Source organism: Mirounga angustirostris, unplaced genomic scaffold (assembly GCF_029215605.1).
Source record: "Mirounga angustirostris isolate CCGP_5_RB_7025 unplaced genomic scaffold, mMirAng1.0.hap1 SCAF_8, whole genome shotgun sequence".
NCBI classification, from domain to species: Eukaryota; Metazoa; Chordata; class Mammalia; order Carnivora; family Phocidae; genus Mirounga; species Mirounga angustirostris.
The window spans coordinates 79832900-79848396 of NW_026991716.1; the positions used below are offsets into that span (position 1 = coordinate 79832900).

The 15497-nt window shown below is 40.1% G+C and overlaps 1 pseudogene; it reads right to left on the minus strand.

Moving 5' to 3' along the window:
* The window catches only part of LOC123836469 (14-3-3 protein theta-like), a 36544-nt pseudogene that overhangs the window by 1787 nt on the left and 19260 nt on the right, over positions 1-15497 (minus strand).

Below are 15497 nucleotides of genomic sequence, written 5' to 3' on the forward strand. Positions count from 1 at the left end.
GTATATATAATAGTTATTGAAATTTATTTGTACTCAAATAAATTCAATATATTTAATATGAAGAAGGTTTTTTTACCATCAATAAATCCCTCAAGCCCCACAAATACTGAATGTCTAAAGCAGTGTACAGTTTTGCCAAGTTTTCTTTTTGTCCTCATTGCAAATGTTTGATAGTCTCCCAGTCTCTTACTTAAATTCCCTCTTAGTTTTACACTTTGTCAATGTAATACCTTAACAGCATTTCTGCCAATGAATTTCCTACATGAAGAAATTGCCAAGCAAGACTGTGGTTAAGGTCATTTCTTATGAAGTATGGACAAAAGAGATGCTACTCTGTCCACTATAAAAGAAAGTGCCCAAAAGAGAATCTAATCATAGCACAGTGGTTTGCAATAGTGACAGCATACATTATATTCATGGCTAAGAAAAAGTACGTTCATTTGAAGTTTAATATATATGCTTGTTTTCTTGTTCTTCATTAGAAGTACCAAAAGTTAAACATTTTCACTCTACCTCTGTGAAATATAAGTAGAATTTAAAGAAAATGTTAAGAAAAAAGGGAAAATTCTACTTAAAAGTGCAATTTTAGCAACCAGTTCCAAGTTCTATCATTTTTTTGAATGCAATTTTTTTATGTAAATTCTAGTTAGTTAACATATATGGTAAAATTGGTTTTAGGTGTAGAATTTAGTGATTGATCACTTTCATATAACATGTAGTGCTCATCTCAACAAGTGCCCTCCTTAATACCCATCACCCATTTAGCCCATTCCCTGCTCACCTCCCTCCATCAACCTTCAGTTTGTTCTCTGTCATTAAGAGTCTCTTATGGTTTGCTTCCCTCTCTCTCCCTTTTGTTTTTCCTTCCCCTATGTTCATCTGTTTTGTTTCTTAAATTTCACATATGGGTGAAATCATATGGTATTTGTCTTTCTCTAACAGATTTATTTTGCTTAGCATAATACACTCTAGGTCCATCCATGCCATTGCAAATGGCAAGATTTCTTTCTTTCTGATGGCTGAGTAATATTCCATTGTATATATATACCACATCTTCTTTATCCATTCATCGGTTGATGGATATTTGGGCTTTTTCTGTAATTTGGCTATTGTTGATAGTGCTACTATAAACATTGGGGTTCATGTGCCCTTCAAATCAGTATTTTTGTGTCCTTTGGGTAATGCAATTGCTGGGTCCTAGGGTAGTTCTATTTTCAACTTTTTAAGGAAACTTGATACTGTTTTCCAGAGTGGCTGCACCAGTTTGTATTCCCACCAACAGTGTAAGAGGGTTCCCCTTTCCCTGCATCCTCCCCAACATCTGTTGTTTCCTGTGTTGTTAATTTTAGCCATTCTGACCAGTATCTCATCATGGTTTTGATTTTTATTTCCCTGATGATAGTGATGCTGGACATATTTTCATGTGTCTGTTAGCCATCTATATGTCTTCTTCGGAAAAATGTCTGTTCATGTCTTCTGCCCAAGTTCTATAATTTTTTACCAGTATTTAAATTGGGGGCTATTGCTCCAAATACAAGCTTAGTCCATGGATATGCTTTCCTGTTATTAAAACAAACTTTAAATTAGGCATAAACTGATTAAGTGGTAACACTTTAACATAATGAGGCTATAGATTATAGTAGTCCAGAGCATGATCATTGGAGCCAAATTATCTGGATTTGCTCATCTATAAAAGGAAAACAACTACATACTTTCCTCACAGGAGGTTCTAGGGATTACATGGGTTCATATTGTTGAAGTGTGCTGAAAAGTGTGTGGGAAATATTGAGTGCTCGGTAACTGCTAACTCTCCTTTTGAATGCTGCAAGTGGTACGAGTTAGAAAGCAAGGAGGAAAGAGTCAATAATTCCAAACCTAGTGCTATGAAATATGCAGATGCTCAGATCCACCTCCAAACAGAGACGTTTCATTCTCCTAATAAAGACTGAAGTAATCATGAAGACAGGTTGCCAATTACTGCAAGAGAGATTATTTTGGATTATCCATGTGGGCCTGACATAATCAGTCACAAGTGTCCTCATAAGGGATAGAAAGAGGGGTCAGAGTCAGAGAAAGTGACGTGGTGATGGAAGAAGAGTCCAAAAAAGAAAAAAATTGAAGATGCTACAATTGCCTTTGAAGATGAGGAAGTAGTCATGAGCTATGGCCTGCAGGATGCCCTTAGAAGCTAGAAAAGTCAAGAAAGCAAATTCTCCCCTAGAGCCTCTATGAGAAACAGTCCTGCTGACACCTTGGTTTTAGTCCTTCTGGCCTCTAGACCCATGAAATAATAAATTTATGGTGTTTGAATCCATTGAATTTTTGATAATTTGTTATAGCTGCAATAAGAAACTAATACAATTGGCCATCAAGAAAAGAAGCTTGGGGGTGCCTGGGTGGCTCAGTCAGTTAAGCATCTGCCTTTGGCTCAGGTCATGATCTCAGGGTCCTGGGATCGAGTCCCTCATCAGGCTCCCTGCTCAGTGGGGAGTCTGCTTCTCTCTCTGTCTCTCCCACCTTGCTTGTGCTCTCTAACTTTCGAAAGAAAGAAAGAAGAAAAGAAAGAAAGAAAGAAAGAAAGAAAGAAAGAAAGAAAGAAAGAAAGAAAGAAAGAGAGAAAGAAAGAGAGAGAGAAAGAAAGAAATGCAAGAAAAGAAAGGAAAGAAGCTTGGATGTACACATTCTCACACACACACACACAGACATACACATACACACAGACTAGGGCTATCACATCACTGACTAATGCTAATCACCAGTTCCTTGGTAGGAAATAGCTAAGATAGTACCCACTGTATATTCTTTGCACATTGTTCTAAGTGTGATAGGATAAAAGGAAAAACTCTTTTATCCTTATTAACAAAGTGTTCTGTTGACTTTCACTAGGTCACAATGAATTATAACAATAACCTATGGTGTGTGCACAATTCCTGAGCAGTGAACCATGTTTCTAGTTTTCTAAGTGTGCATTGGACTTTAAGGTCTACAAAGCTAGAGTTCATGCTTTATTCCTCTTTCTACTCCTGAAACCTAGCTCAGATTATGGCACTGAATAAGGTCTCATTCAAAGTTTGTTGCACTCAATTGAACAAGGTAATAAAAGTAAACAGTATTTCTTCTATGACTTTTTGTTCCATCATTCTTAGTATTATATGTGTTTTCTTACATGTGTGTGCCTATCTAGGTGTGTGTGAATGTATGGGTGCGTGCACTCCCTGTCAGCAGATGATGTTTGTGGCTTTTTCTTCTGTAGTAGTAAAGGATTTCTTGCTTTATGACAATATTTCACATTTATTTGATGCCTGACCAGAAATATGAGGGAGGCCTCTGTTCATGATTTAGGGGAAAGAAAAACAAACTGGTTTTCAACAGAATCTTGCTCACACAGCATTCAGAACAGCGTATTGATATTGATCCTAATTATAAAGTAAATGACATTGGATGATGATAACAATAAAATAAAATTATTCCTCTTAGTTATGTCTTACTTATAGAGTCTGTGAACAAAAATGGAAAGCCCAAATGTTACAAGTGAAAAAAAATCTCATGAATTAAAAAAAATGGATTGATTAAATGTATTAATATCCAGCTAATATATATTCTAATCCACACTAACCCCTTAAGCACAAATGTCTGGGTTATTAAAGACACATGATGGTAAACTGTGCACGATTATTGTCTGGTAATCTAACTGACCAAGGAGCTTGAAAGTGGAATGTAACAAACGAGATTAGCATTCTCAACTAAGTGCTAAATCTCATTGCTCTCCAGAGCAGCCAAGGAAACCTCAAGGTCTCTTACAGCTGGGCAAGAAGAGGAGGTAGAGTCAACCCAAAACATTTACATTTTTAGTGCATCACTTTCTTCTGCTAAGAACTGTCTAATGGCTGTCTCATTTTCTCCATTAAAATCCCAGTTCTGGTCAGTCTATTCTGTCTTCAGCAATAAGCAAGTAATTAATCAAACCCCAAGGAATAGTTAAAAGGAGACCCTTTATAAGCCTGTGTCTGTGGTGTAATTATAGGTCTTCTCTATCCTGCCATTTTTCTTGAGCTTTCCATCCTCACATATGTGCAGGGACCATAACTGTCATCAGGAAGAAATGGGAACAGTTTTCTGAAAGGGTTCCAAGACATTCTGCCCTCCCAGACCTTTTCTCCATTGCCCTTCTTGAAATTCTGCTTTGTTCCTCCTTATATCCTTCCTTTCTATCCTTTTGAATACGGCTTGATAAAACATTCTCTAGATATCACAGTCTCTTCTGGGTCACAGTTTTCTGGAACAAAACTTCTAAGGAAAGAATTGGGGTTGCTGTTGCTATTTTTTGTTTGCATTTAAACCAGTTTTATAATAAGGTATTATCCAAATAGCTTGAATACAAATCTATAAGGCACTATAAATAGTGGGAAAATGAGAATAAAGCTTGTTTTCAAAGACCAAAATAAAGCACAGCACAAAGAAGAGACGATAAAGTGGTAGCCAAACATAAAAAACAATTCTGTTTTGGCACCATAATCTGGATGGGCAATTTTTTATTTTATTTATTTATTTATTTTTAAATATTTTATTTATTAGAGAGAGATCACAAGCAGGGGGAGCAGCAGGGCAGAGGGAGAGGGAGAAGCAGGCTCCCTGCTCAGCATGGAGCCCGACGCGGGGCTCGATCCCAGGACCCTGGGATCATGACCTGAGCCGAAGGCAGACGCTTAACTGACTGAGCCACCCAGGCGCCCCATGGATGGACAAGTTTTTAAACTAACACATACGTGGGGTAGCTGGGGAGGGAGTGGGGAACAAACAATAATTCATTCAATTTGAATGCTGAAGCATGGGTGCAGTTGAAGAAGGTTACCCAGAGACCTGCAGTCAGAGGCTGGGGAATGAACTGACCTGCATGGCAGGGAGCAGGCAGATGGCCCCCATTGGCTCAGCCCCACCCCTACACTCTGCTCTCACAGGTATGTGCCCTGGGGCGGAGGGTGGAGTGGTGTTTAGTCGTCCCTCATTTCTTCATCGAACTAACCTAATTTGGAGCACAGTGCAAATGAAGTTATTTTATCACATTTTTTATGTACAAAAGCCGAGGCACATTTGATACAGCGCTCCCTAGAGAACTAAAATTAAAAAACGTTCACTACTATTTACATATTAAAATGACCACCAAACATGTTTAGAGGAAAAGACATTCTTAAAAATTAGATTAAGAAAACATTACCATCTTAGGGATGCCTGGGTGGCTCAGTCGTTAAGCGCCTGCCTTCGGCTCAGGTCATGATCCCGGGGTCCTGGGATCGAGTTCCGCGTCGGGCTCCCTGCTCCGCGGGAAGCCTGCTTCTCCCTCTCCCACTCTCCCTGCTTGTGTTCCCTCTCTCACCGTGTCTCTCTGTCAAATAAATAAAGAAAATCTTTAAAAAAAAAAAAAAAAGAAAAGAAAACATTACCATCTTAGAGAGCAGTACCTCTTTACGCAGTTATATATGCACACATGTACGATATATAATTCACATAAATTTGATGCTTTTTAAAGTTACATAAGAGATTAAATGCTAGGCAGAGTCTCAGCCTGCATGTCTCTCCATTCCACTCCACTAGCATGTGTTTCAATATCATTGGGAGCACCTTGCTCCCTGAAGATGAACCTAAGGTTTAAATTACCCATTTTTCAGAAAGCATGGCCCCTACAGACCACCTAACTGCTTCTTTTGGTGCTCAGTGATGAATCAGTGGTTAATTCTCTAGCACGACTCTCAAAAGAACTGTTAAAAGGGCATGGTAGCGGAGGAGGAGCAAGATGGCGGAGGAGTAGGAGACTTAAATTTCGTCTGGTCCCAGTAATTCAGCTGGATAGGGATCAAACCATTCTGAACACCTACAAACTCAACAGGAGATCGAAGAAAAGAAGAGCAACAACTCTCTCATCAGAAAAGCGACCACTTTCTTGAAGGTAGGACGTGTGGAGAAGTGAATCCAAGGCAATATTCGGGAGGAGAGATGGCAGGGAAGGGGGACTCCAGCGGCTGCTTCTGGCAAGTGATAGAGCCTGGGAGCACAAAATCGGAACTTGTAGAAGTCGGCTCCGCCTGAGGGACGTCACTCCCGTGGCTAAGCAGGGGGTGGACCCTCGCTGGGACAGTGTGGTCTCAGGACCCTTGGGGTCACAGAAAGACTGGGGGTGCCTGAGTGTGGCAGAGCTCCCAGGTATCAGAGCGGGGAAGCCAGCTGCAGAGACGGAGCCGAGGCGCGGGCTCTCAGCTCAGGGTTGCCATAAACTGTGATCCGTGGCATAGTCGGGCCCCTGCTCCTCCATCAGGGACCCAACAAGCGGCTTCTCCGGGGAGACTCCCCTTCCTCCCCCGGGAGGAGCGGCATGGGAGCACACTGCAGGGATCTGCTGGGTTTGGAGACTCCACACAGGGTCGTGTGTCAGAGATAGAAACACTCGGTCACAGGCCGGGTGAGCACGGAGTGTGGCCGGAGACTGGGGAGATGGGAGCGACTGACTGCTTTTCTCTGGGGGTGCACTGAGGAGTGGGGCCCCGAGTTCTCGGCTCCTCCAGGGCGGAGATTGGGAGGCCACCATTTTCACTCTCGTCCTCCAAAGCTGTACGGAAAGCTTGCAGGGAACAAAAGCTCCCAAGAGCAAACCCGAGCAGATTACTTAGCCCAGCCCAGGCAAGGGCAGTGCAATTCTGCCTCCTGCAAAGACTTCTGAGAATCACTGCAACAGGCCCCTCCCCCAGAAGATCAGCAAGAACAGCCAGCCAAGACCAAGGTTACCAATCAATGAGAACGGCAGAACTCCAGCACTAGGGGAATACAGCTATAGAATTCATGGCTTTTTTTCCCCCTGATTCTTTAGTCTTTCAAAGTTAATTTTTTAAATTTTCTTTTTCTATTTTTTTTAATTTTTTTTTTCCCTTTTTCAACCAACATCTTATCAATCCCTTTTTTAAAATCCTTTTTTTTTTTTTTGTTTTTCAGTTTTAGAGTGATATTCTATTCTTTCATAGTAGTTAACCTTATTTTTGGTATATATATAAGTTGTTCTCTCTTTAAAATTTTGGGATACAGTTTCTTCTAACAGACCAAAATATACCCTAAATCTCTACTGTATGGCTTTGTTCTAGTCTCCTGCCTGATCACATTCTCTCCCTTTTTTTAAAAAAAATTTCTCTTCTTTCTTTTTTCAACCAACTTCTTATCTTATCAATTCCTTTTGTAAAATCTTTTATAATTTTCATCTTTATAGTCATATTCCATCCCTTCATCGTATTTACCCTTATTTTTGTACATATATAAGTTTTTCTTTCTTTAAAATTTTGGGAGGCAGTTTCTTCTAACAGACAAAAATACACCCAGAATCTAGTGTGTGGCACTGATCTATTCAACAGCCTGATCATATTTGATCATATTCTTTTTTTTCCTTTTCTTTTTCTTTTTTTTTTTTTCCTTTTTTCTTTCTTTTCCTTTCTTTTCCCCCTGCTTCAGGTCTTTTCTGATTTGTTTAGTGTATATTTTTCTGGGGTCATTGTTATCCTGTTAGCATTTTGTTCTCTCATTCATCTATTCTCTGGACAAAATGACAAGATGGAAAAAATCACCTCAAAAAAAAGAACAAGAGGCAGTACTGACTGCCACGGACCTAATCAATACAGACATTAGTAAGATGTCGGAAAGAGAGTTCAGAATGAAGATTATAAAGATACTAGCTGGGCTTGAAAAAAACACGGAAGATACTAGAGAAACCCTTTCTGGAGAAATAAAAGAACTAAAATCTAACCAAGACGAAATCAAAAAGGTTATTAATGAGGTGCAATAAAAAACGGAGGCTCTAACTGCTAGGATAAATGAGGCAGAAGAGAGAATTAGTAATAGAGAAGACCAAATGATGGAGAATAAAGAAGCTGAGAAAAAGAGAGATAAACAGCTACTGGATCACAAGGGTAGAATTCGAGAGATAAGTGATACCAGAAGACGAAACAATATTAGAATAATTGGGATCCCAGAAGAAGAAGAAAGAGAGAGAGGGGCATAAGGTATATTGGAGCAAATTATAGCAAAGAACTTCCCTAATTTGGGGAAGGAAACAGGCATCAAAATCCAGGAGGCACAGAGAACCCCCATCAAAATCAATAAAAATAGGTCAGCACCCTGACATCTAATAGTAAAACTTACGAGTCTCAGAGACAAAGAGAAAATCCTAAAAGCAGCTTGGGAGAAGAGATATGTAACCTACAATGGTAGAAACATTAGATTGGCAACAGATCTACCCACAGAGACCTGGCAGGCCAGAAAGGACTGGCAGGATATATTCAGAGCACTAAATGAGAAAAATATGCAGCCAAGAATACTATATCCAGCTAGGCTGTCATTGAAAATAGAAGGAGAGATAAAAAGCTTCCAGGACAAACAAAAACTAAAGGAATTTGCAAACACGAAACCAGCCCTACAAGAAATATTGAAAGGGGCCCTCTAAGCAAAGAGAGAGCCTAAAAGCAATATAGACCAGAAAGGAAAACAGACAATATACAGTAACAGTCACCTTACAGGCAATACAATGGCACTAAATTCATGTCTTTCAATAGTGACCCTGAATGTAAATGGGCTAAATGCCCCAATCCAAAGACACAGGGTATCAGATTGGATAAAAAAAAAAAAAAAAGACCATCAATATGCTGTCTGCAAGAGACTCATTTTAGACCCAAAGACACCTCCAGATTGAAAGTGAGGGGGTGGAAAACCATTTACCATGCTAATGGACACCAAAAGAAAGCTGGGTGGCAATCCTCATATCAGACAAATTAGATTTTAAACCAAAGACTATAATAAGAGATGAGGAAGGACACTATATCCTACTTAAAGGGTCTGTCCAACAAGAAGATCTAACAATTGTAAATATCTATGCCCCTAACATGGGAGCAGCCAATTATATAAGCCAATTAATAACAAAGTCAAAGAAACACATTAACAACAATACAATAATAGTAGGGGACTTTAACACCCCCCTCACTGAAATGGACAGATCATCTAAGCAAAAGATCAACAAGGAAATAAAGACTTTAAATGACACACTGGACCAAATGGACTTCACAGATATATTCAGAACATTCCATCCCAAAGCAACAGAATACACATTCTTCTCTAGTGCCATGGAACATTCTCCAGAATAGATCACATCCTAGGTCACAAATCAGGTCACAACCAGTACCAAAAGATTGGGATCATTCCCTGCATATTTTCAGACCACAATGCTTTGAAACTAGAACTCAATCACAAGAGGAAAGTTGGAAAGAACTCAAATACATGGAGGCTAAAGAGCATCCTACTAATGAATGAATGGGTCAACCAGGAAATTAAAGAAGAATTTAAAAAATTCATCAAAACAAATGAAAATAAAAACACAACTGTTCAAAATCTTTAGGATGCACCACAGGCAGTCCTATGAAGAAAGTATATAGCAGCACAAGCTTTTCTCAAGAAACAAGAAAGGTCTCAAGTACACAACCTAACCCTACACCTAAAGGAGCTGGAGAAAGAACAGCAAATAAAGCCTAAACCCGGCAGAAGAAGAGAAATAATAAAGATCAGAGCAGAAATCAATGAAATAGAAACCAAAAGAACAGTAGAACAGACCAATGAAACTAGGAGCTGGTTCTTTGAAAGAATTAATAAGATTGATAAACCCCTGGCCAGACTTATCAAAAAGAAAAGAGAAGGAACCAAATAAATAAAATCATGAATGAAAGAGGAGAGATCACAACCAACACCAAAGAAATACAAACAATTATAAGAACATATTATGAGCAATGATATGCTGACAAATTAGGCAATCTGGAGGAAATGGATGCATTCCTGGAAACATATAAACTACCAAAACTGAACCAGGAAGAAATAGAAAGCCTGAACAGATCCATAACCAGCAAGGAAATTAAAGCAGTAATCAAAAATCTCCCAACAAACAAGAGCCCAGGGCCAGGTGGCTTCCCAAGGGAATTCTACCAAACATTTAAAGAATTAATACTTATTCTTCTGAAACTGTTCCAAAAAATAGAAATGGAAGGAAAACTTCCAAACTCGTTTTATGAGGCCAGCATTACCTTGATCCCAAAATCAGACAAAGACCCCATCAAAAAAGAGAATTGCAGTCTAATAACGCTGATGAACATGGATGCAAAAATTCTCAACAAATACTAGCCAATAGGATCCAACAGTACATTAAAAGGATTATTCACCACGACCAAGTGGGATTTATTCCTGGGCTGCAAGGTGGGTTCATCATCCACAAATCAGTTAATGTAATACAATACATTAATAAAGGAAAGAACAAGAACCATATGATCCTCTCAATAGATGCAGAAAAAGCATTTGACAAAGTACAGCATCCTTTCTTGATCAAAACTCTTCAGATTATAGGGATAGAGGATACATACCTCAATATCATAAAAGCCATCTATGAAAAACCCACAGCGAATATCATTCTCAAAGGGGAAAAACTGAGAGTTTTCCCCCTAAGGTCAGGAACATGGCAGGGAGGTCCACTATCACCGCTGCTATTCAACATAGTACTAGAAGTCGTCCTAGCCACAGCAATCAGACAACAAAAAGAAATAAAAGGCATCCAAATTGGCAAAGAAGAAGTGAAACTCTTACTCTTTGCAGATGATATGATACTTTATGTGGAAAAGCCAAAAGACTCCACCCCAAAACTGCTAGAACTCATACAGGAATTCAGTAAAGTGGCCGGATATAAAATCAATGCACAGAAATCAGTGGCATTTCTATACACCAACATAAGACAGAAGAAAGAGAAATTAAGGAGTTGATCCCATTTACAATTGTACCCAAAACCATAAGATACCTAGCAGTAAATCTAACCAAAGAGGCAAAGAATCTGTACTCAGAAAACTATAGAATACTCTTGAAAGAAATTGAGGAAGATGCAAAGAAATGGAAAAATGTTCCATGCTCATGGACTAGAAGAACAAATACTGTGAAGATGTCAATGCTACCTAGAGCAATCTACACATTCAATGCAATCCCTATCAAAATACCATCCACTTTTTTCAAAGAAATGGAACAAATAATCCTAAAATTTGTATGGAACCAGAAAAGACCTTGAATAGCCAGAGGAATGTTGAAAAAAGAAAAGCAAAGCTGGTGGCATCACAATTCCAGACTTCAAGCTCTATTACAAAGCTGTCATCATCAAGACAGTATGGTACTGGCACAAAAACAGACACATAGCTCAATGGAACTGAATAGAGAGCCCAGAAATGGACCCTCAACTCTATGTTCAACTAATCTTCAACAAAGCAGGAAAGAATGTCCAATGGAACAAAGACAGTCTCTTCAACAAATGGTGTTGGGAGAGTTGGACAGCCACATGCAGAAGAATGAAACTGGACCATTTCCTTATAGCACACACAAAAATAGACTCAAAATGGATGAAAGACCTAAATGTGAGACAGGAGTCCATAAAAATCCTAGAGGAGAACACAGGCAGCAACCTCTTTGACCCCAGCCGCAGCAACTTCTTCCTAGAAACATCTCCAAAGACAAGGGAAGCAAGGGCAAAAATGAACTATTGGGACTTCATCAAGATAAAAAGCTTTTGCACAGCAAAAGAAACAGTCAACAAAACCAAAAGACAACCTACAGAATGGGAGAAGATATTTGCAAATGACATATCAGATAAAGGGCTAGTATCCAAAATCTATAAAGAACTTATTAAACCCAACACCCAAAGAACAAATAATCCAATCAAGAAATGGGCAGAAGACATGAACAGACATGAACTTCCAAAGAAGACATCCAAAAGGCCAACAGACAAATGAAAAAGTGCTCAACATCGCTCAGCATCAGGGAAATCCAAATTAAAACCTCAATGAGATACCACCTCACATCAGTCAGAATGGCTAAAATTAACAAGTCAGGAAACGACAGATGTTGACGGGGATGCAGAGAAAGGGGAACCCTCCTACACTGTTGGTGGGAATGCAAACTGGTGCAGCCACTCTGGAAAACAGTATGGAGGTTCCTCAAAAAGTTGAAAATAGAGCTACCATACGATCCAGCAATTGCACTATTGGGTATTTACCTCAAAGACACAAATGTAGTGATCCGAAGGGGTACATGCACCCCAATGTTTATAGCAGCAATGTCCACAATAGCCAACCTATGGAAAGAGCCAAGATGTCCATCAACAGATGAATGAATAAAGAAGCTGTGGTATATACATACAATGGAATATTATGCAGCATCAAAAAAATGATATCTTGTCATTTGCAAGGACGTGGATGGAACCAAAGGGTATTATGCTAAGTGAAATAAATCAATCAGAGAAAGACATGTATCATATGATCTCACTGATATGAGGAATTCTTAATCTCAGGAAACAAACTGAGGTCACTGGAGTGGTGGGGGGTGGGAGGGATCAGGTGACTGGATGATAGACATTGTGGAGGGTATTTGCTATGGTGAGCAATGTGAATTGTGTAAGACTGTTGAATCACAGACCTATACGTCTGAAACAAATAATACATTATACATTTGTGTTTTTTTTATAATTTTTTTTAAAGACTTTTTTTATTTATTTGAGAGAGAGAGAATGAGAGAGAGCACATGAGAGAGGGGAGGGTCAGAGGGAGAAGCAGACTCCCTGCCGAGCAGGGAGCCTGACGCGGGACTGGATCCAGGGACTCCAGGATCATGACCTGAGCCGAAGGCAGTCGCTTAACCAACTGAGCCACCCAGGCGCCCCAATACATTATATGTTAAAAAAAAGAAAAAAGATAGCTGGAAGGGAAAAATGAAGGGGGGGGAATCGGAGGGGTAGACAAACCATGAGAGACTATGGGCTCTAAGAAACAAACTGAGGGTTCTAGAGGGGAGGGGGGTGGGGGGATGGGTTAGCCTGGTGATGGGTATTAAAGAGGGCATTACTGAATGGAGCACTGGGTGTTATATGCAAACAATGAATCGTGGAACACTACATCAAAAACTAATGATGTAATGTATGATGATTAACATAACATAATAAAATTAAATTAAAAAAAAAAGAGGGCATGGTAGATCCTAGCATAGCTCAGGCCAGTCACCTTATTTTCCCTGAGACTCGGTGGACCCCACTGAAGAGGCTCCTGCACAAACTCCCTTCCCAGAGTTGCCCATGTGTCTCCATGTTCCCACAGAGTCATGTAACACAATCTCAGGAGATACTAAAGAACCAATGGGATGGAGCCAGTGCCACAGAAGGGGACAGGAAGCTGGATGGCCTCGCTGGGCTGAGACAGCTTCCCATTCCATATCTCATGGTCTAAGTTTGAACAGTTGTGGAGAAAGCTCCTCTCATGCTGCAAAGCAGGGACAGCAGTGAGAGAATGGTTAAGGTAGACATTTCTGAAGTGCGTTGCTCACTTTTCTTTGTAGCTCTTCAGTTTTTCAGTATTTTTACTCCATTTATCAGGAAAAATATTCTGTGGATGGGACAGAAAAAGCCTGCTTTAAAAAGATGCATGAAGCTCACTGTTGTATGCTGGCAGAGTCAACTAAAGTCATTTTCTCTATGATGGTTTTTCTCCAGGACAGCTGCAAGGGCCATACATAATCGATCATAGATGATTCACCCGTTGGGTGAAGTTGGGACAGTAGGAGCAGGTGATCATCGGTAAGTACCTTCATGGCCTTGAATGGAATCACTGCTCCTCCCAGTCCCAGCTGGAGAATGAATTCTGACCTCACTTATGGGAAAAAGGTCAATACCAAAGTCTAAGGGGCCTAAGATACATATGGTTAGAGCAAGTGGCGAGTGCCTTCATGAACTGAATTGGTAGTTTTGTAGAATGGTAAAAACTGAACACCTCAGAAAGAGGCCATGCCAAGGAGAATGCATGGTTCAGAGAAGGGGTCTAGTAGAAGTTCTTGGCCTGAAGAACTGTGTGGAAGCTCAGAGCTCAACTCCAGAAGAGGTCATAATGACACAGTTTCCTGATCTCAGCTATGGATCTGGATGTGCTAGTCCCAAACTTCTGGAAAGATAGGAGTGGACAGAACTAGAGTGAAAGGGGGATGAAGGATCCAGTCAGATGCAAAGATGTTGCAACTAAACTGGTAATTGCTGGCAGGAAAGTTTGACTTTTCTGAGTTTGACAAATCAGCAGAGAGCTTCCTGAAGATTCCCCATAGAAAAGTTCAAGAAGCCCAGGGACTACAGGGACCATGCAGGTACTGAAAATGAGGAAAGGGGGCCAGAGGTAAGTAGTGGTACTTAAGATGAGCTGGAGAGCTCATGCCTGTTTAGAAGTGGCAGTCTTTTTTTCTGGCCCAGCAGATTTTTGTCCACAATTGGCAGATTTTCTTTTTCTCAAGAGAAGAAATGTGCATCTGGATGTGAAAGTTCCTGTTCTGTTTTGTTCTTTTTTTTTAATTGGTTATTTATGTGGTTTTTTTTTTTCAAAGATTTTATTTATTTATTTGAGAGAGAGAGAATGAGAGAGAGAGGGAGTACATGAGAGGTGGGAGGGTCAGAGGGAGAAGCAGACTCCCTGCCGAGCAGGGAGCCCGATGCGGGACTCGATCCAGGGACTCCAGGATCATGACCTGAGCCGAAGGCAGTCGCTTAACCAACTGAGCCACCCAGGTGCCCTATTTATGTGGTTTTAAAAACAAATACACAAATACTATTATTTCTACAATACTGTGCAGGAGAAATAAATCGCCTCCCCAAGATGAACGTTAAACAAGGGTTACCATTTTGCTGTCCCATTCCTATTTAGAAAGGGTGTTATTTTTGCCCAGGAGAGAGAGTGGAGTCTGGATAAGTGGGCACTTGATGGGAAATTACCAGAACATCAGCCATGCCCTCAGGAATCTCAATTCTGGCTCTGTTTTTGTTGTTTGGTGCCCTCTGCTGAGACCCAGCAGTGCATTTGTGTTTTATCTACATCCCTATTTCTTTTTGGGCAACTGCTTAATCCATACTGTGTGCAAATAGTGTTGGTAGGAGAATAAATCAAACCACCTTGGCCTCATCTTATGAAAAGCCAAAAATCTTCTTCCACCAGATCCTATCACTCACCCTCTCATTGCCCGGGGAGAGTTAAAGGGTGAACATCTTACATCACCTGGCCAGTTCAACTTTCTGTCCTGAGATTTTACATTTCAGTAATGTAAGGATAATAAACAAACAAAACCAATAAATAAATGTTGAGCCCTAGTGAATCTATTAAGTGATCTCTTCTGTGAAGACCTTTGATAACCATCTGGTCTCTGCCTTTCTCATGGTTCTTCAGCCTTCTCTTCCAGCCATACTCAAAAAAAAGAGAGAGGAAGAGAAAGAAAAATCTGTTTGATTCAGGTTCCCAGGTCCCCCAGAGTTTATTTCAATTGCTTGCAACCAAAGACTCCTAGCCGCTACACTTCCAGTGGAATCAACAGAACAGTGGAGAAAAGGAGGACACTCCACCCAGAATTCTATTGACCCTTTGGTAGGTATGCTC